Genomic DNA, 23,502 nt, shown 5'->3' with positions numbered 1-23,502 from the left:
CAGTTCGTAGCCGGATATAAATCCGGCTTATTACGGTATCGTAGAACCGACTGTCGTGTGAATGAGAGCGTAAAATTATTTTTTTCATAGCAGTTTTCCATTCATTTCCATTTCCTTAGTTTTGCCATATTTTTAATCTTTATATGTATATAAAAATGAATGTTTGTATGTCCTCGATGAATTCAAAAACTACTAGACCGATTATTATAAAAATTGATATACCTATATATTATATGTATTTTTCCACGCAGAAGGTTTGTAGAATATGCTCATTGCTGCCAATCGCCACCAGGTGGCGGCGCAGTGTAGCAACTTCTGCCCCATTCAACTGATTTTTTCGAAATAAACAAAATAAATGAAATGGTTTAGGATGAATTGAATATTTGTGTACTGATTTTTCTTCAAAGCTATTTTTCTTAAATTTATTTTAGTTGTTGGCTTGGCAAGGCGTCCCGGGTACAGCTTGTTTTTAATTATATGTGAATTTTCAATATTTCTGAAATGGTTTGGGATTTTACTTCGAGACTCGACTGAACTTCTCAGAATGCGCTAAATTGTTTTTTTTTTTGTTACATATTGGGAGGCTGAATTAGTTTTAAAGGTTTTTTTCGAAGATTTGGGGCTTTATTGTGAAAAAACGGTACAAAATATTTTATTCGAAGTATTGGCCATCGCTAGCTACAACTTTCGCCCATCTTTCGGGCAATTTCCGAATGCCGTTTCTCCAAAATTCTGGCCGCTGCTTGGCTATCCATGACTCAACCCATATTTTGGTAGCCTCGTACGAGGAGAACCGCTGGTCCGCCAAATCGAGACTCATATGCCGGAACAAATGATAATCGGAGGGAGCTATGTCTGAACTATACGGCGGGTGGGGTAGCACTTCCCAGCCAAGCGTTCCAAGGTATTTTTTGACAGGTTGAGCAACATGCGGCCGAGCGTTGTCATGTTGCAAAATAACCTTGTCGTGCCTTTTTACCGTTTCCGGCCGTTTTTCTTTCAATGCCCGGCTTAAACGCATCAATTGCAGTCGGTAACGATCCCCCGTGATTGTTTCGCCCGGTTGGAGCAGCTCAAAATATACGACGCCGACCTGATCCCACCAAATGCAGAGCATGATTTTCTTGCCGTGAATATTCTGCTTGGCCGTCGACGTTGATGCGTGGCCGGGCAAACCCCATGACTTTTTGCATTTTGGGTTATCGTAGTGGATCCATTTTTCGTCGCCAGTCACCATCCGATGCAAAAAACCCTTCCGATTTTGTCGCTCGATCAGCAATTCGCACGTAAAAAATCACCGTTCGACGTCGCGCAGCTTCAACTCGTACAGGACCCAATGTCCTTGCTTTTGGATCATTCCCATCGCTTTTAGACGCTTGCAAACGGTTGATTTGTCAACGCCCAATGATTCAGCAAGCTCTTCTTGGGTTTGGCACGAGTCCTCGTTTACCAATTCCCCCAATTCCGCGTCCTCGAACTTTTTGGGCTTGTCTTCGATGTGAAAATCGCCACTTTTGAATCGTCGAAACCAGTACTCACATGTTGAAATCGACGGAGTATGGTCTGGGTAGGCCTCCTGCAGCAATTCACGGGCTTGGGCTGTATTTTTTTTTCAAATTGAAGCAGAAAAGCAAAGCTTCCCGCAAATTGCGTTTCGACGGCACGAAAGTTGACATACTCGGAGCACGAAAACACTGCGTTGTTTATACTTCAGCGAAATGACAGATACTGATAAACTGAGCCTAGGGATGAGGCTTTGTCATGAATATATATTCAGTATTGCCAACGCGATAAAGTGATAAATAGCGCCATCTGTGTGTCACCTTTAAAACTAATTCAACCTCCCAATATTTATATTTTCAAAGAGGAAAAGCTGCATTTCATATTTGAAGTCGCTTAAGATGTATTTTAGTTAATTCCCTTAGTGATCTAAAGTAAATATGTGGATATTGGAAAACACAGAATTCATTGAAACTTATTTATTGTGTCTTACTGAACTCAACTCCATTGATCCCGGAAGTCTTTGCTCTCTCTTTAATGACGTCTTGCCATCAGATTGGCGGAACCTAGTTTTGGGACGACTTGCGAATTTCGTCACTGTGGCTGCATCAACCGCAAATATTTAAGTCTGGTTCCGTACTGAGTATCTTACTTCTCTCTTCCTTCAGTTCTTCTACAGCTATATCAAAACCAGTCGAAAGTTTGAATGGAGTTTAGAGTTTATTACTTGCAGCACTTGAATTAAGTGCGTACACCATAGTTTCGTATTATCGTTAACAATGGCACAAAAACTCTATAGACTTTCTCCAGTCGTTATATGTTATGATATATATGTTAGATGTTTTCTTTTTTACAATAATCTTCGAACGCGTTCGAAGTAAAACCAGTCCCTTTATCTGTGATGATTCTAAGTGGGTGTTCAACGGCTCCAAAACTTCATCGCTTCCGGTACTTCTAGTGGTATACAGACAAACATGTTTAGAAAATACATCGATGACTACTAGTATACAATTGAATCGCTTGTTTGTTTTCCTATAGGTCCCACGTCGTAAAAATGGTACGTTGTAATAGGTATGTTCTCTTTACTGATTGGGTTAGGAATGCGTTCTTTCTTCCAAGCTTTAGCCTCTGCAATCAAGTATTTTAGACAATGTTCGTTCATGTAAACTATTATTGCATTACTCCAAATAAATCCACCCGAAACGGAATTAACGTACGAAGTCACGAAACTTCTCTGCTGCTTGCTCGACACGCTCACTAAAATGATAGATCGCTGCTTACTGCTGCGATGACTAGGGATGGCCAAAAATATATTTTAATCGATTAGTTAATCATATGATTAAACGCGAGGCAAATAATTACAATAGCAATTAATAGCGATTATTCCGAAACAATCGATAACTTATGTATTAATTTACCTTATTTAAATGATATTGTATTAAATTGCACAATGACTATTTTTAAAAACTTCCTAACATAAAAATTAAATTTTATTTAAAACTCCTTTCATATATTATAAGTAAGTTTTACACAGTACTCTAGTGGAATTACCTGGCTTAACATATGCGTTTTTCGCGACTTAGCTGTCATTGCCCCTGAAGGTCTCAATATTTCTTAAATGCCCTCATCTTCAGTATTTCTATTAGGCTACCTTTTTCCCATGATATTATTATCGGAGCGTCAGAAAAATTAAGCAACATTTGGCTGGTATAAGAAATTAGTTTGACAAATCGTTGGGTCATATAGTACGTTATTTTTACATTTAATGTAGGTTTGAACGTTTTGCCTTTTTCTTATGCCTCCGGAAACTTGCATTTTTCCAAGATCGTCATTAGCTTTAAACCTCGCTATATTTCTCCTATACCATTTTTTTTAGTTTTTCTATAGCCACAAGTTGTGCTAGGTCTCCATAAAAGTATATTTAATTTTTTTTTTTTTTTTTGTCACACAGTGCTATCGATAACGACTACACATTCACGATTAAAAAGGTACGACTTTATCCATTTAATGAAAATAGAGTGAAACCCAAAACTTATTAGTTTTGAGATTAAGGATGAGTCGCAGACTTGATCGAAAGCCTTGGAAAAATCCGTATAAACCGCATCAACGTTTGTTCGATAATGGCGTTGGGCAATGACATCGATTTCCTGTATTCCAAAGTGAACGATTACTTCAGCAGCCTTTCTCGCTTTTCACTGCGAGGATTCTCCATCTTTCCTCCACTAAATCCTGGGCAACCCCCTTTACCACCTGGACAATTTAGGTCAAAGTCGATGACACACCAATACCGACAGTAAACAACGCCAACATTTTGGGAGTCACCTTTTCTGCGTACGCAACTGCAATTACTACTAAAGTCCGAAACCGCAACAAGGTCCTCAAATCGGTTGCCGGCAGTACTTGGGGGAAAATACAAAGAAATGATGCTGGCAACAGTTAAAACAATTAGCAGGACGGTTCTGAAGTATGCTGCGCCTGGCGGGTCGTCTGGAACTAGTGATTTGCAGTGGTTTAAGCTTCATATCACATATTAAAGTACTGTAATCAGGACACCTACGGGATGCCCCCTTAAGTTCCCCCCGGCATACTTAACACTACTCACTTAATACTCCTCTCCGTCTAGACCTAACTTGTCGAAACAGTACGTTTCCTAGGTCTACCGTTATATGAGCTATACGAAGACGCCGGTAACTACATCGCACTGACAGGATTTAGCAAGCTACTACAACAACAACAGTTCACCTACCAGCCAGAAAACCGTGCTGATTAATTGATATATTATGGTTTAGAGTGAAGTATAGTTTTTGTTTTATAAAATACTAAAAGAGTTTTGAAACAGTTTGGAAATAGGCTTGTAGTTCGCAATGCGGCTTTCATTGCCAGCTTTAAATATAGGTGCGATAGAGGTAACTTTCTAAGCATTATGAATTGTCTACACACTAACGATTTATTAAAGACTAGCAAACCCTGCCCGCTTCGCTGGGCACACTAAAATATAATAGATATGGTTTAGAACTGAAAAGATATGGTTTTCATATTATTATTTATTCTTTATTCATATTCATTATTCTTTGGCATAAACAATATTTTTTGTTTTTCTATTTGTTTTTGAGTAGGTAAATATATAATGTTGTTAATATAGCTGACCATGGGTGAATACTGGTTCTTCTAAATTCATCCCGCATATTTCTAAAGTTTGCCCTTGTGATTTATCGATAGTTATTGCAAATGCTAAACGAATGGGCAGTTGCAAACGCTTGAATTCAAATGGCAATTCAGGTGGAATCATTGGAATTCTTGGTATTAGAACGTCTTCATTCTTGAATTTGCCAATTAAAATAGTTGCTTGGATAACATTATTCATCAATCGTTTGACTACTTCATTTTGTTCTTGACGTTCTTCTGATGTCGCGTTATTCCGGGCATTTCTCATGCGTCTATTATTATTTGTCGAACGACCAATATGATTACGTGATTGTCTTGGCATTTGCACTGTAATAAACATGATTGTAATTATGGTATTTTGAGCTTTTAAAACATGTTTTTTTTTCAATTTTGTGGATTATATTTTCGATGCATATGTGTTTAAAAGCCCAAGTCCACATGGTCAGGATTATTTTATTTTGTTGTGATTTTCTTAAATCATCTCTTTTCTTCTGAAAATTGTGGACAATTTGCATGGTAAGACTATTAAACGATTAAAACATCTTTTTTTTCAATTTTGTGGATTATATTTTCGATGCATATGTGTTTAAAAGCCCAAGTCCACATGGTCAGGATTATTTTATTTTGTTGTGATTTTCTTAAATCATCTCTTTTCTTCTGAAAATTGTTGACAATTTGCATGGTAAGACTATTAATTTTTTCTTCAAAGTTACGCATTTTTCGTGCTCTTGTTTTGCATCCTTTAACAATTTCTTTTGTTTTTTCATTTTTTTTTTTTACCATTTTTTTCACTCATGGTGTATCGTAGCTTATCGCATATGAACCGAAAAAATAAATCCACAAAACATTATTTCATTTGAACATTCGGGTCTCAAATTTCGTAAGAAATTATTCACCGTTCCAAAATCCACTCCAAAAAAATTCACAAAAAATGTTTACACTTTGCACTTACGTCTTCTCCTTATGGCGTCCAAATCAGAAAGAAATATTGACACATTGTAACTCACACTGTCAATTTGACAGTTCAGTTCCGCCCCAAGCGTTAAAAAAGTAAACGACATTATGGCTGGTCCAAAAAACGCTGTACGCGTTGCCGGTGTTCCGAATTACAACCAAACTTTACGAAACCCATTTTCAATACTTACTTAACAATGTGTGTAAGTTTGGTTTAATTCGGTGCAAAGACACGGCGGGTCCACATTTTGGCATATATTTCGAGACCCTAGTCATCAATAGGTATGAAAATTACCCCGTATTAAAGCACTTATCAAAAGCTTTCATTTCATACCCATATTGTATATACACAACCAAAGGTTAACCGGGTCCACGTTTTGACCTAAATCTCGAGACTCCAATCGCGGGGCGGCAAAAATACTCTGTACTAAAGAATTTACCAACAGCTTCCATTTGACATCCATATTGTACAAACACATCCTAGGGTTACCCGGGTCCACATTTTGACCTATATCTTGAGATCCTAGTCACGGAACGGTATGAAAAATACTCTATACTATGGAAATCATCAACAGCTTCCATTTGCTACGCATATTGTACAAACACATCCTAGGCTTACCCGGGTCCACGTTTTGGCCTATATCTCGAGACCCTAGTCACGGAACGGTATGAAAAATACTCTATACTATAGAAATCATCAACAGCTTCCATTTGCTACCCATATTGTACAAACACATCCTAGGGTTATCCGGGTCAACGTTTGGCCTATTTCTCGAGACCCTGATATCTGATTCTTAACATGTGTCTTCTCCACATGTGTCTCTTCAATGTGACTTAGTTTGGTTAAAATCGGTTGAGCCATTCTCCGTAAAGTTAATCACAACGCGAAAAACGGCTGAATTTTTATATATAATATATAGAAGATAGATAGATTAGCAGAAGTGGATAGGCAATAGCCAAACATTTTTTAATAAAAAAGATCTAAAACATCATTAAAAATATCATAGCAAGTTGAGAGATTTACTACAGCAAACAGTGTGTCCCAATCCAAAATCGAAATTTCGAGATTACCAACTAATTTTAGCGTTATTTAAATCAAAAATGTTTAGTATCTTTGTCAGTACTTACAGCTATAAATAGGGGTCGCATTTTACACCGACCTTCAATAAACTACTCGTATTACTGCCCACTATGCCTTGCAATTTCTTATTGGTATGGTTGACAATTTTACCAATGTTAGCGAAGAAGAAGAGTGCAGCGAGAACATATTAGCAGTAGTAACATTAACAGCGTCAGCACCGAGTACATTTGCATACGTGGAAATGGCTGATTTACCGTGCCCAGTTGACCGTTCTAGCATAGTACTAATACCATACAATTACATCAACCGAGTGAGAGTTGTTAGCGACAGCACCAGCAGAAGGATGTGTAGGCAAGTTTACGACCGTCGAACCAACAGTCATTGGTAATAGAGGCTCTTGTTTTTTTTTGTTTGGTATTCGCACTTTTTACTTTTCTTTGCACGGCTCTCAGAAGCACGAACACAAACACGAAGGTGTTTTATCTCAGCGGATATTTGCACAAAGGCAGAGGAGACATCATCCGTTTGATGTTTTCGCACTCCTTTAATGTCTGCACATATTTCCATTATTTTTTAAAAGAATAACTGCTTATCCGCTTGAAGAGAACTAATTGCAACAATAGGACGAGTATTCCCGGATTAAAGAGTAGCGATTTCTGTAAAAACTCTTTGTAGGCTGATCTCCAATTTACTTTCATTTACAGTGGTCATTACAGCAAGGACCGTTTCTGACACTTTTTGTTGACTCAAATTCGTTGATGCGGGCGTCAGTAAATAATCAGTAAATAGTGCGCTATGATCATCGCATGCTGACTAAGGGGGAGAGAGGATAGATAGATATAGATAGAGCAAAAATGCCCGCCCAGTTCAAATGAAAAAGTTCACTGCACCGGGTATATTGAACTTTGATTTGGTAACCAGGATAGCTGGTTGTGCGGACCCGAAACGAAACATTCGGTAACGGACAGAGGCTAATTGACAAAGAATGTTCGACATCGGAAAGCTGCATTCGCAATAGATAACCAAAATATTCGTCACTGAGCTCTCGCTCCTGCTCCCTGGGAGTACAGCGCACCAAACTGGTACGTACGAGTAAAGCAGCAGCATTTTTCATTCTTTACGTACCTCCGCCGAAGAAGAAATTGGAGTCAGCGAGAATTCTACCAGCGAGTTTGGCGGCTTACAAAAGATTTCAAGTCCGGGGCGGTTCCCTTTGAGAACAAAGACGGCGATCTGGTAAATGACATCCAGAGCATACCTAAATTATGACAGCTGCGACGGAACTGTCGTTCCGTTACCCGACCATGACGAGGTGAGAATAGCGATAACGCAGCTGAAGAACAACAAAGCCGCGGGACCTTACCAGTGTGTCTTTAGAGCTCGAAAGCCCACCATCGACCAGATATTCACAACACGCCAAATCTTGGAAAACACCCACGAAAGGGCAATAACACTGACTATTTTGTCGTCGATTTTACAGTTGCATTCGACAGTACGCAAATGAGTTACCTATATGCTACGATGTCTGAATTCGGTATCCCCGCAAAACTAATACGGCTATGCAAGATGACGTTGCTCAATACCAGCAGCGCCGTCAGAATTGGGAAGACCTCTCCAAACCGTTTAATACCAAACGAGGTTTCAGATAGGGTGACTCGCTGTCGTCTGACTTCTTTAATCTGATTTGGAAAAGATCGTGCTAGCCGTAGAACTTAATCGGTGAAGCATAATTTTTTGTAAGAGCGTACAATTGTTGGCGTACGCCGATGATATTGACATCATCATCCTTAATAACCGCGCTGGTAGTTCTGCCTTTTCCAAACTGGATAAAGAGGCAAAGTGAATGGATCTGGTGGTGCACCAGGCCAAAACGAAGTACCTCCTGTCATCAAGCAAAAAGGGTGTACTCACGTATCGGCACCCACGTCACTGTTGACAGTTATAATTTTAAGTTTGTAAAAAACTTCGTCTATTTAGGCCCAGCCTTAACACCGATAACAATGTCAACCTTGAAATCCAACGAAGATTCTCTCTTGCAAAGAAGTGCTATTTTGGACTAAGTGGGCAGTTGACTAGTAAAGTCCTCTCTTGACGAAGAAAGCTAACACTCTTCAAGGCTCTCATCATGTCCGTCCTAACATATGGCGCAGAAGTTTGGACGATGAGGCGTCACTTGGAGTGTTTGAGAGACAGATTCTGCAGAAGATGTTTAGGCCTTTGCATATTGGCGACGGAGAGTATAGCAGGCGATGGATCGATGAGCTGTGTTGTGTGAGCTTTTCGACGACATAATCATTTCCGTGATTCCCTGCATAAGGTTTTGTTCTTTGAGCCAGTGGACGAGAAGTTGTGAATACTTTGCAAAGCCTTAAAAAAAAACGGTTGGGGATTTTTGTTGCTATAGCTAGGCCGCTCACTCAAACTGGTTTAATTTTCTTTCATGCTGCTGTAACTTGATTTTTCAAGGCATCAGTGTCCTTAATCCTTGATTACTGCGTTTAATATGTATAAGTACATATGTAAAGAGTGAGTTTTTAAGAGCTATAGGAAAGTTTAAAAAAAAAACACACGTAAAATTCCAAAAAAATGCATGAAATTTTTATTTAAATCGATAGTACAGTACGACTGCGCTTCAAATGGTCCATCCGCTTAGTCCAATTTTGGCATACTCTCTCCAATGTTTCGGCCGGTATCTCACATATAAATGCTTTAATGTTGTCTTCCAATGGGTTAATTGAAGCAGGCTTTTCTGAATAGACATGAGTTTTAACATAGCCCCACAAAAAATTATCTTAAGACGTTATATCGCACGATCTGGGTGGCCAATTGACAGGTCCCGAACGTGAAATAAAATGTGCACCGAACTCGCCTCTCAACAAGTCCATTGTTATGCGTGCTGTGTGGCATGTGGCACCGTCTTGCTGAAACCACATGTCATGCAAATCAAGCTCTTGCATTTTAGGCAAAAGAAAGTTGGATATCATTTTACGGTAGCGCTCACCGTTCACAGTTACGTTACGATTCGCAGCATCTTTGAAGAAGTACGGTCCAATGATACCTCCAGCCCGCAAACCGCACCAAACTGTGACCATTTCCGGATACATTGGTAGCTCTTGCAATTCTTCTGGCTGATCTTCACTCCAAAATCGACAATTGTGCTTATTATTTATGTACCCATTGATCCAAAAATGAGCTTCGTCGCCGAACACAATTTTTCGATAAAAAAGTGGATCTTCGGCCAACTTTCCAAGAGCCCATTCACCAAAAATTCTGCGTTGCGGTAGGTCGTTCAGCTTCAATTCTTGCACCAGCTGTATTTTGAAAGGTGTCACACCTAAATCCTTTCGTGAAATTTTCCACGTTGTTGAGTTACAGAGGGCCAATTGCTGCAAACGCCGACGAATCGATAATTGATGGTCATCATTAACACTGGCCGATACCGCTGCGATATTTTCTTCAGTTCGCACTCTACATAAGCTTGTTGGTGGTTTGATGTCCAATAATGTAAATTTGGTTCTAAATTTAGTCACTATAGCTCGAATAGCCGCTTCAGTGGGTCGATTAAACTGACCATAAAATGGAAGAAGCGCGCGATAAACTTTCTTTACAGAACACGCATTTTTATAATAAAATTCAATGATTTGCAAGCGTTGTTCGTGTGTAAGACGATTCATGATTAAATTATAGACCAAACTGAAGATGTTTGACAGTGAAACAAAACACGAAACGTGCGTCAGCTGTTTAAACCACCTGTTTAAAAAGATAATAGCTAAAAAATCACCCGTTATATGTATGCTTAGGTATGGCTAGGAGAATTAGTAAAATATAGTAAATATTTTCTAGCTTCAGTCTTTACCGGGGCCATTTTTGTTCAAAGTATTCTCGCTTATATTTGTTGAACTTCCTGTTTCTAGTACGCTTTCAAATTCTCTACCGGATTTAGGTCCCGGCTTCGCTGCAATTATAAATATGCTATGTCCCACATAAGAGCGCCTTAAGTTTGGAGTCGTTATGTTGATAAAGTTTATATTTCAGATTTTTGATAAATTTGATTGTGTATAAAGCCAAATTTTCTAGCGCTTTTCAAAATGTTTTTCTATTCACAGTGGTACCAGGGTTCCAAGAAAAATTAGAATGTGTTCACATTAGGCAAAACAAGCTAAACGTAATAATTTTGGTCGTTCAGCATGGAAATTTTAATAAAAGATTGTATGTTTTTTTGTATCGCCAACAAAATTGAAATTTAGGCCAAGAGAGCAAACCTAAATTGGTTTTACCTGACTAAAAGTAATATTACGTTCACATATGCAGTAAATAGCAATATAAATCCACAAAACTAATCTACCCGTTTGCATATGGCAGATTACCTGCAAAATTGCCAATCAACTGTCAATACTGTTTTGAAATGTTTTTTTTTTCATAGAAATTGCTTTGGTGGAATATTTTGGAGAATTTGATTTGATTAATTATTATTAACGATATGAAGAAAAGACAAGGAGAAGGAATAGCTAATTAAATTGCGCAATTGACTGCTAGTAATCAACAGTTGGAGGAAATCCGTAAACAACGTTTACTGAGGTTTAAAAAAGTTATGGCAGCAATACGCATGTGAAATTCGATATTATATATGTGACAAATGGCAACCCTGGGACAAGGAGCAGAAGTCACATGAATGAACAAGCGAGTTGTCAGTAGTTGTGAAGCAGCCGTAAAGCGAAGAAGTCTAATATTACTTACTATAAACTACCAATTTTACAATTATTACCATTAAATGAAATAAAAGGATTACAATTACTTATACTTCATTTTTACATGGGGGCTCAACCGCTGAACAAAATACTAGGAAAAAGTCGAAGCATGAGAATGTTCGAGAATGCCTGTATGTAGATCAAGCAAAAAGAGGCGTAAAGCAGCAACAGAAGTTCAGTTAGAAGTCGAAGACAAACAAGTAGAACCGAAACCGGTAGGAGAAGTTCAGTTGGAAGTTGAAAAAAGTGGGAATCCGCAAGCAACAAAAAAGAGTCAAGAAGAAGGAGAAGAAGACGATTCGAAGCTAAAGTCAGCAGCACAAATTTCAGTGGAAGTTGAGAAAATTAGGTTAAAGTTGATAGAGTCTGAAGATTTTAACGTGAACAATATGCAGTCAACATCAAGTGTATGCAGTAATTCGGCAAATTCAGTTGAATTTCTCGAAATGTTAAGAATTCTAGAGGCCAATAGGAGCGTAACAGTCGAACAATTTGCAAAAATTATACCAGATTATGACGGTATAACAGTTCCAATCAGAACGTTGCTGGAGAATTTCAACGAAAATGCTTCTGCGTACGATTTAACAGAAAAACAAAAGTATGTGAATGCGAGAAATAAGATGAGAGGAACAGCCAAATTGTTCCTCGAAACGGTCAGCGTCTCAAACTATGAAGCTTTATGTAAAGCACTAGTCGAAGAGTTTGAAGTGATACTTAGCAGGTCCGACGTTCATCAGAAGTTGATACAACGGAAAAAGAGAAATGAAGAGAATCTTCACGAGTACGTACTTCAAATGAGGAAGCTAGCAGCGCTAGGAACGGTGGAAGATGAATCAGTCATTCGATATATCGTGGATGGTCTAAAGGTACGTGACGACTTGAAATACCCTTTATATAGCGCCAAAACTTTTAAAGAGCTGCGCGATCGATTCGAAGCTATACAGCAGATGAGTGGCAATCAAATCAACAATCTGGTAGAGCAAAGCGAAGCCAGCGCAGAAGGGCAGAGACGGCGGCAGCGAACTGCGTGGAGTTTTGAAACAACATTGTTTCAACTGCGGGTCAACTTCACACGTACGGTCACAATGCGAAGCAGAGACAAAATGTTTCAAGTGCAATGGTAGTGGCCATATTGCAAAAAATTGTGACAAATCGAACGGGAAGAGGACTGTAAGCATAATAACGAATGACAAGAGAAACAAGAGAATGCAGATCAACAACAAATATTTTTCATGTCTGATTGATACTGGCGCAGATGTATCGCTGATGCAGCAAACTGTGTATGAGAAACATTTTAGCAGTTTGGAATTGAGTAAAAGTTCTGCGAAATTGTATGGTTTGGGAAATGTAACAACTACGGTTAAAGGTGCACTCAAAGCAGAAGTTTTGGTGGATAAGATAAAATCCGATCATACATTCCTTGTTATAACTGACAGCAAAATAAGTTGCGAGGTGATTGTGGGCTACGATTTCATTCAGCAATTCCAATTGGAGTTTAATTCCGATGGGTATTTTTTTCTGAAAAAATTGAAATTGAAAAAGAAAAGAAGAAGAAAGAAAAAGTGTGTACAATGTTGTAGAATCGGGGCACGAAATTGACGTTGCACCACAGTACAGAGAAGTTGTAATGAAATTAATCAATAATTATAAACCTAGCAACCGGTTGTAGCAACCCTGCTGTAGACCCTATTCAATTAAAAATAGTAACAAAGAGAAATCTACTAAACTTTAATGAGAGTCCAACTCGAATGTCTGAAGCCGAGCGTGCCGTTGTTAAAAAGCAAATTGAGGAATGGTTAGAAAAGGGTATAGTGCGTGAATACACTGCAAATATAGCTAGCAAAGTCGTCCTAGCAAAAAAAAAAGATGGCAGTTATCGTGTTTGCATAGACTATAGGAAACTGAATGCCACTGTGGTAAAATACCGATTCCCTGTACCGATTATTGACGAGGTGTTAGAGAAAATGCAGTCAGCTAGACTTTTTTCAGTGATGGACCTGAAAAATGGTTTTTTCCACGTCCCTATCGAAGAAAGTAGCCAAAAGTACACGGCATTCGTTACGAAAGAGGGTTTATATGAATTTACTAGGGTACCATTTGGTTTCTGCAACTCGCCTGCGGTGTTCGTTCGGTACGTTATGCATATTTTTCAGCAACTTATAAACGAGGGAATAATGGAAATGTATGTAGACATAGTAGTTTTTGGTCAAACAAGCGATGAATGCCTTACAAATGTGCGAAAAGTGTTGCAAACAGCAGAACCTTATGGCTTGCAAATTAAATGGGCTAAGTGTAAGTTCTTAAGAGATAAAATTAGCTTCTTGGGGCACGAAATTCAGAATGGCAACATATGGCCAGGTAAAGATAAAATAAAAGCTGTTAAAAATTTTCCTATGGCGAAAAATATTAAAGGAGTTCAAGCGTTTTTAGGATTAACTGGATATTTTTGAAAGTTTATCCAAAATTATGCAACTAAAGCTAGGTCACTAACGCAGTTCTTGGAAAAAGATGCAGCATTTGTAATGGGTGTCACAGAACAGCAAGCAGTACAGAAGTTGAAGGCAGCCCTTACTCAAGACCCCGTTTTAAAGATTTTCAGCATGAGAGCAAGTGGCATCCGGTGTTTTACTGGAGCCGAAAGACGTCACCACAAGAAGAAAAACTTCACAGCTACTTTCTGGAAGTGAAGGCAGCATATCTAGCGACGAAACGTCTTCGTCCTTATTTGATAGGTATACGGTTTGACTTAATAACAGATTGCGCAGCGTTAAGGCAGATAGCGGCCAAAAAAGATGTGCCGCGTGAAGTGGTTCAGTGGCTCATGTACTTACAAGATTTTGACTTTAATATTGAGCATCGTTCAGCAGATAGAATGAAACACGTAGATAGCTTAAGCCGCTATCCGGTTATGGTAATCGAGTCACACATAAAAGCAAAAATTCGTAAAGCGCAGCAAAATGATGAACATCTGAAGGCAGTAACTGCAGTTCTCTAACAGAAACCTTACGCTGACTATGTTTTGAAAAACGGAGTTTTATTTAAACAATTAAAGGGCCTAGAACTGCTCGTTGTACCACGAAGTATGGAAAAGGAAATTATAAGAAATGTTCATAACTTCGGCCATTTCAGCACACAAAAAACGATTCACGTAATTCAACTAGATTATTTTATACCGCATCTCGAAAAAAAGGTAACGCATCATATTTCGAATTGTATTGAGTGCATAGTACATAATCGAAAGTTGGGAATGCAAGAGGACTTTCTGCATTGTATTGACAAGGGTGACTCTCTACTGTCTACTATCCATATAGACCATCTGGGAATTTTAGATCCTACGGCGAAGAATTATAAGTATATTTTTGCGATTGTTGATGGATTTTCGAAATTTGTTTGGATATTTCCGACAAAGTCAACGGACGCAGAGGAAGCAGTAAAGCATTTAAAAACATGGACTACAACATTTGGGAATCCGCAACGAATTGTGAGCGACAGAGGATCAGCTTTTTTATCAAATTTATTTAAAGATTTCTGCAAGGAAAATAAAATCGAGCATATTGCAATAACAACGGGTGTCCCGAGGGGCAACGGACAAATTGAACGCGTCAAAAGGGGTATACTTTCTATATTGGCAAAATTGTCAGCTAATAATTCAGCCAAATGGTATAACTATGCAGCGATGGTGCAAAAAGCGATTAACGCACATGCTCATACAACAACAAAATTTACACCTTACGAAATTATGTTTGGGGTAAAATGAGAAACGAAATGTCTGCCGATATAATTAAGTTGCTCCAAGATGAAATGTTGGTCGCATTCCAAGAGGATCGCAACAATATCCAAGCCGCCCAAGAAGTGTATAAACGAAATTTCGACAGGAGGCGTAAAAGTAGTCAGGGATATCAAAAGGCGGATTTGGTAGCGATAAAAGTAACAAAGTTTTCATATAAAAAGTTGTGGAACAAGTTCATCGGGCCTTATAGCGTGGTCAAAGATAAAGGTAATGGGCGGTACGAGGTTGAAAAAGCAGCCGATTTCGTTGGGCCGCACCTTACTTCTACCAGCGTCGACAATATGAAGCTTTGGGCGCATTATACAGCTGAGAACGAGGCGTCATCTGGGACAGATTTTTACATATATATAATAAGTAATAAGAGGATAAAACGTTTATGGGCACACGTTTTTTTTCTGTTATGGGTAAGACTCCGTCAGAAAATATGAGATTTGCAAGTGGTCTTTCGATTTCTTTGAAACTTTGGGAAATATTAGTTCTAGGTAAGATACATTCGAGCCTAAAAGGATTTTGAAAAATTTTCAAAATTGAGTCATCTACGCCATGTTGAAAATCGGGACCGTGTTTTTTTCAAAAATCAATATTTTTTGAACCGTTGGATGGATTTCAATGCAATTTACAGACAATATAGAAACAAATAAGTAGTTTAAATTAGTATTATGTTAAAAAAAAAATTTCGAAATTTTGACAAAAAAAAAGTCAAAAAAATTGTTTGAATCAATTTTTAGTTGATTTGGCCAGTTTTTTAGATTTTCTGTTATACACGTAACGATTCCTTATGATTTAACCTTTATTTTGAAAAAAAAAATTTTATGGTGTCTATAATAGTTCTCGAGATATTGCGATTTTAGTGGAAGCGCGCACCGTGAAGTTCGCGGTTACGCAGCGCGGGAGTAGAAAAACGCGCACAGACCTGCAGCAGTCTGCTCCAGTCACTTCATACAGGAACACATAACGCAGCGCGAACCGTGCGTGCGTACGCGAACCGTGCATGCGCGCTTCCACTAAAATCGCAATATCTCGAGAACTATTATAGACACCATAAATTTTTTTTTTTCAAAATAAAGGTTAAATCATAAGGAATCGTTACGTGTATAACAGAAAATCTAAAAAACTGGCCAAATCAACTAAAAATTGATTCAAAAAATTTTTTTGACTTTTTTTTGGTCAAAATTTCGAAATTTTTTTTTTAACATAATACTAATTTAAACTACTTATTTGTTTCTATATTGTCTGTAAATTGCATTGAAATCCATCCAACGGTTCAAAAAATATTGATTTTTGAAAAAAACACGGTCCCGATTTTCAACATGGCGTAGATGACTCAATTTTGAAAATTTTTCAAAATCCTTTTAGGCTCGAATGTATCTTACCTAGAACTAATATTTCCCAAAGTTTCAAAGAAATCGAAAGACCACTTGCAAATCTCATATTTTCTGACGGAGTCTTACCCTTATATGAATGAATTATTATTTACACCTAACAAAAATTTTATTATAATTACGAGTATGTCTTCAAACCTGTTTTCTTTGCCGGCATCCAATTTATTTAGTTTTTACTTTGACTTTTCCCTTTACATCCTTAAAATAATTATCTATAACACAGAAAACACAGGGTCGTATGTAAAAAAGCATGACAATAATCTAGGATTATTTTACAATCTCAGATTTCGGAGAAACTTATTGTCTGGGTGATCTAGCTTTTTAATTACGGATTGGAATTTAAGCACTTTATGATAATCACATTAGAAATCGTTAACTCTCCAATTCCTTTGCGGCATCTACATCCGCGTATGTGGGGCTATGAAAGGTTTTCATTCAACTTTGTTAGGTAAATCGGTCACAACATTAATTTGGTTTCGTCGCAGAAAATTACGTTCTTTTTCAACTCCTTTATACAGAAATAGAGAAATATGGGTGGTTTATGCAAACACATGAATAAATATATTATAATTGGTGCGTACACCCTCTTTGGGTGTTTGCTCGAGCTCCTCCTATTTGTGGTGTGCGTCTTAATGTTGTTCCACAAATAGAGAGACTTACAGTTTTAAGCCGACTCCGAACGCAGATATTTTTATGAGGACCTTTTTCATGGCAGAAATACACTCGGAGGTTGGCCATTGCCTGCCGAGGGGCGACCGCTATTAGAAAAATGTTTTTTTTTTTTTTAAATTTTGGTATTTTACCGAGATTCGAACCTACGTTCTCTCTGTGAATTCCGAATGGTAGTCACGCACCAACCCATTCGGCTATGGCGGCAGTCGTTCAAAGTTCAAAGTTGTAATACAAACATTTATCTTCTGAATTCTATCCTCGAAGCTATTATCTCACACACTAGAACAATTGTGCAAATTATCTTTTGCTTAACTAGCAAAAGCTTTTTAAAAAACACATTGTGAGTCTGCGTTGCACACCGGATACAAACTGATCCGAAACTTTATTAATCTTAATATTTATACAGAATCTGAAGCTTAAATCTTAGGTTAGTATGTCTTAATTCTATTGAAAGCGGACCATACGTGATATGTGACATGTTTGACATTTTCGCTAAGGTAAGCGCTTATTTTTATTGTTTTCTTAATTCTATTGAAAGCGGACCATACGTGATATGTGATGTCCACTTCTTTCATTAGCAAAGTGTCAATGACATGTTTGACACTTTCGCTAATGGTAAGTGCTTATATTTATTGTTTATTTTTTTGGGAAGTGGCTTGCGCTATTAATCTATGCTTAACTGTTTACATCCTGGGTTAGTGGTGTGTGGTATAGGAGGCGTTAACTCCCCCTCTTCTAAATCGAAGCGTCCCGTCTTCGAATATAAAGCTGTTAAGTGATTAATTCTGTCTGATAATTGCAATAATAATTCTTCTTTTTCTTTTGCATTTTTTAATTTAATTTTTAGATTAATATATATGATAAATTTAAAGACAAAATATGCAGATAATATTATTACAATTAAAGTGGTAAATGTCCACCAAACAGGATTTCGTTTTATTTCTTGCTTTAATGGTGTGAGTATATTAACATTGTTTAATTTTAAATCAATATTTTTTGTTTCAATGTATTTATTTACAAAAAAAGATTTTAATTTTCCTTCCCTTAAATATCCTAAAATTTTTCCTGTAGGATTTTCATATTTTCTGTTGTCAATTATAACATCATCTTGAAAAGTTATCAAATAAACTCCTTCTATAGTGTGATTATTAATTTTATGCTTTCCTGATGCTATTATAGCACCATCTTTTACAATATTTATTGATTCATTTGCTTCATTTATTTTTGTGCAGTTGGCATGTTTATTATTTAACATATCGGACAAACATGTGTTATTTCCTTTTATCATACAAAAAGCATTATTTAATTCCTTTTTACAAAATTTGACTGAATAAAATTTATCTCCACATTTTATTATTTCATTTTCAATCAACAATTTTCCATCATTTTGCGCTACAGCTATTGCTTTATACAATTTACAAACATTTTTTACTTTTGGATACTTAATGTAAACAACTATTAAATTACTTTTTTGTACAATTTTAAATTCCGAAACATCTATAAGATCTGATATTGTTACATTTACTTGCTCATTGCTTATTATTTCTTTTATTTCTGAACTTTAATGTTATCTTTGTGAATTATTCTGTTTCTGTTTTGTATTTTAACTTTATTTCCTAAATCTTCTACTACTATCTGCTTTTTATATTTGGGTTTTAATTTATTTCGTTCCCCATATACTTTTTCATATATAATTTCACCCCTATGGTAATTTTTTTTAAGCCTTTTCTTGTTGTGGTATTCTAACATTTTTTCCTGATTATTTTTTAATATATCCCTTATATTCTCATGCTTCTCTTTATTAAACAAAATATTACAAGGTTGTTTACCTGTTACTGAATGTATAGTTTTATTATACTGCTGCACCGCCCTCATAATTGATTCGAAATCACTAACTAAACTGTGTTCCTCTTTTAAACATCGAGATATTTCTATAAGTGTGGAATGAACCCTTTCTATTTGACCATTACTCGTGCTATGACGTGGTGTGCAATAATAGATTTGTATGTTGAGTCTTTCCATTAAAGACCTGAATTGTATCGTACTTAAACCTGGTTCATTATCCATAACTATACTTTTAACATCTGGAAATGTTTGCAGAAGTTCCAAAATTTTTTCCTCCAAATTAAGCTTATCCCCAATATATTTTACAATTAAATATTTAGAATAAGAATCTATACAAGTTAAAAATTTTAATTTTTGCGCGAAAAAAATATCAATATGGAGTTGTTCTCCCTCTCTTTCCGGAATAGGTGCCTCTCCTATCGGAATAAGTTTTGGGTGCCTTTCATATTTATTACTGTTGCATATGTTACAATTTTTTACATATTGCTTGAACTGTTTTATCATCAATGGCCAATAATATTGTTGCCTAATTTGGGCCAAATTTTCCCTATAATTTCTATGTGCCCTATCGTGAGTTTGTTCAATAATCGCTCCCTGATCCTCTCTATTAGTAATATCGTTTGGGAACAATTTCGTATGAAAAAATTTTACAGTTGGAAATGCCTCCCTCAATACGTTCTTTATTTCGTAAAGCACCTCAGGTGAGCAATATATTCCCGTAACCAACTTTGGGTTAATATATTCTTTTAAAACTCCAACAATATTTTCCGGTATGTCGTATTCGATCAAAAATCGTTTATTATTAAAATGAGAAATTGTCTCTAACACGGTTATTTTCGCCCCGTTATCTATCAAAATTTGTTGCTTAAAATGATTTAATGGCTTTTTTGTTTCATGAATCTGATATTCATTACTGCTTTCAGCAGAATGTTGTGTGTCCGCTAACGAATCACTGGACTCACTATGTTCTTTGGAATTTGTCAAATTATTAAGCATTTGTCTCGACAATGCATCAGCAACGACATTGGTTGCACCTGGCTTGTAAATAATTTTTGGAGAAAATTCTTCAATAAATGATCTCCATCTCTTAATCTTAATATTCGGATTTCTTTCCGAAATCGCAAATGACAAAGGTTGATGATCAGTGTGTATTTCCAGATCACTAACACCGTAAAGGTAATTACGCAATGCTTTCAAAGCCCAGACTATTGCGAACAACTCTTTCTCATTTGTAGCATAATTAAACTCCGTAGAATTTAATGTTTTTGATATAAAGACAATAGGTTTCCCCTCTTGTGACAATACTGCACCCAAAGCTACATTTGATACATCGGTTGTTAAAACAAATTTTTTGTTATAATCAGGTTGTGTCAATTCAACCTGTTGAGCCAGTAAATTCTTCAATTTGTCACAAGCAGCCACTCCGTCTTGATCTAGACTAACTATCTTTTTCTTTGACAAATACTGGGAAATTTTTCCGTTTTCCCCCTGCAAATGCTTAGTTAATGGCTTTGCCACAACCGCGTAATTGTGTATAAATTTTCTATAATAGCCTGTCAGCCCCAAAAATCCCCGCAATTGACGCAATGTCTTTGGTATAGGATAATTCTGTATGGCTTCAACCTTTCTTGGGTCCGTTTTGATTATATTCTTTGCCACTATATATCCCAAAAATTCCACCTCTCTTTGGTAGAACTTAGATTTTTCAGAGGATATTTTCATATTTGCCTCCCTTAATATATTAATTACCAAACTCAAATGTTTTTTATGGTCTTCCAAATTTTTTGAAAAAATTATAACATCGTCGACATAAACGTGACAAAACTTTCCAATATATTCTCTTAATACATTATCCATAGCCCGTTGAAAAATACTTGGTGCATTTTTCAATCCGAACGGCATTCGTAGGAATTCGTACTTCCCGTTATTTACCGAAAATGCCGTTTTCTCTATATCACCTTCTTTCATTAATATCTGGTAAAATCCAGACTCCAAATCTATTGTAGAAAAATAATTAGACTTTCCCAAATTTGAAAGTATAACCTCTGGATTAGGCATTGGGTACCTATCAGATGTGGTTTTTTCATTAATTTTTTTGAAATCGATGACCAATCTCAATTTAGGACTTCCGTCATCATTTACTCCTTTCTTTGGAACCACCCATACTGGAGAATTGTATGGACTTTTACTTTCCCTAATTATATTCTTTTGCAACAGGCTTTGAACCTCATTATTAACAAAATCATTCACTGACATTGGGTAAGGGTATTGTTTTGACCAAATTGGCCTTTCTTCAAAAGTTCGTATTTCCGCCTTTACGTCGGTACGAAAAGGTAAATCTAAATTAACATCACTATGTGTTATTGAAATTTCCTCAATCACCTTATTTTGCAACCCTTCGATCGACTCCCCTTTCCTATCTACTTCAAAGGATATCTTTGAGGACTCCGACCTTAAATTATTCAATGAATTTCCAATTTGGGAATCTTCATTCTTATCTTGATTTTTAAATTTTTTTATTTTCGCGGTATCTACCTCAGCAAAAGTTTTAGGAGTTAGGTTTTCCGATATATTTTTTTGCAAATTTTTATTATCTTTTTTGTTTATAGTATAATTTTTGTCAGGCCCCTTTTGACCTTTTTTCCCTACTAGTTTCTGATTAATTTTCTTCACACCGTTTTTGGTATTTCTTTCATTATTTTTTCCTTTGGGTTTATTGATAATATTTTCGACAGACGTTTCAGGACCTTCTTGTCCCGCGGGGTTTGGTATATCAAAATCATCAAGAAAATGAATTTTTTCTGTTTTGTTATTACCATAGATCAACACCCGATTTGGAATATCAATCTTGGCTTCGATTTTACTCAAGAAATTGATTCCAATTAAGAGATCACTTTCTAAATTTTCAATCTCGTAAAATCGCTCCTGAGCATCAAATAAATTGATATTATGGAAAAAGTTTATGATGGTCGAACCATGAATGGTTCTTACCCTCTTCTTATTTTCTAAAACATTTTTGTTTACATAGAGCCCGGCCCGTATATATGAGCTTGTTGCTCCCGTATCAATTAAGATTTTGAAGATTTGCCCCGTCTTCCTATCCGTCTTGACAATGTAGGGCAAATCAGACCTTACTCTAAAAAATGATTTTCTCCCATGTTATTAATTCTTTGCACCTTCTGTTGAGGTTGCGTACTTATTTGCGCACTATTATTCGACCTCTTTGGCACAGCATTTGCCTGATAATTATAATTGGTCTGCCAATTATTTCTATTGCCTCTCACCTGTTGCTGGTACGTTTGTACCGGTTTGGGAATATTTGTGATCTGTAATGATGGATCAACGTCCATTGGCTCTGGACGATTTTGCTTGACCTCATTTGCTGGGGTATTCCTTGGTGGATACCTTAAATTGTTCAGAAAATTCGCACCCCTACGAACGCCCTGAGGAGCGTTTCTGTTTATTGTAATATTATTACTATTATTATAACTCCTTGAAAAATGCAATGCGAATTGTGCTCGCATTTGATTGGCATCGAGCTCCTGCGCCTTGGCAAGAGCATTTGGTAAGTCACGTGGTGCCAACGTGAAGAGGATCTGGTCCAACGGAGGGTTAAGACCTGTAATGAAAGTTCGAAGAGCTGTTTCCCTGTTTTTGGTATTAAGCTCCTTTGTAATTGCGGAATTCGTTCCGTGCGTCATTATCGTTTTGTTAATTAATAACGTCAGTTTTTTATTGACCTCGTTGTAGAACTCTATTAGGGTACCAGGTCCTTGCCTAAGCACACTCATTTCCTGTTCTATTATGTGACACGGCCTCTTATCAGCGAAGGCAAAATCTAGCCTACTCAGAATTGCATCGAAATTAAGAACCGTACCGTGGTTCGTTAAAATATTGTTAGCGTCCTGCGTAATTTTGTTACGCAAGATAGTCAAGGCAGCAAAATATTTTTTGCTTCCCCTAGTATACAATGACATTGAATTGTTAGCAGCCTCGCGCCAGCTAACATAATTGTTGATTTTTCGTCGAAATTCAGGAAGAGATTTTATGACGTCTAAACTTTCCTCACAATTGATTGTTGAATCTATTGATTCTGTAGTATATTCAGCAACATTGTCGGAATTACTTAAAGCCTGCAACTGACGTCTAACTTGTTCTACCTCGCTACGCAGCGAGGCGGTGCTAGCAGCTATAAGTCGCGACACAACATCCATATTGGACGTGCTATTGTTATTATTCACTATAGACATATCTGCAAATCTACTTCTCAACTCTTCCAGCTTTATTTTTGGTAAAATTTGAAAAATTTTTAATCACTTCCTTATTTTTTACACAATTTTTGTGGTTTTCTTTACACTTTTCACA

General features: G+C 36.9%; 1 protein-coding gene across 8 annotated transcripts in view; it reads left to right on the top strand.

Moving 5' to 3' along the window:
• LOC129249783 (GIGYF family protein Gyf) overlaps positions 1 to 23,502 on the top strand; it is a 258,790-nt gene that overhangs the window by 155,071 nt on the left and 80,217 nt on the right. The window lies entirely within an intron of this gene.

The sequence above is a fragment of the Anastrepha obliqua genome, chromosome 6 (genome assembly GCF_027943255.1).
Source record: "Anastrepha obliqua isolate idAnaObli1 chromosome 6, idAnaObli1_1.0, whole genome shotgun sequence".
In the NCBI taxonomy this organism is placed as follows: Eukaryota; Metazoa; Arthropoda; class Insecta; order Diptera; family Tephritidae; genus Anastrepha; species Anastrepha obliqua.
The sequence above is the reverse complement of the archived record's forward strand: the minus strand, read 5'-3'. Positions and strand labels throughout refer to the sequence as shown.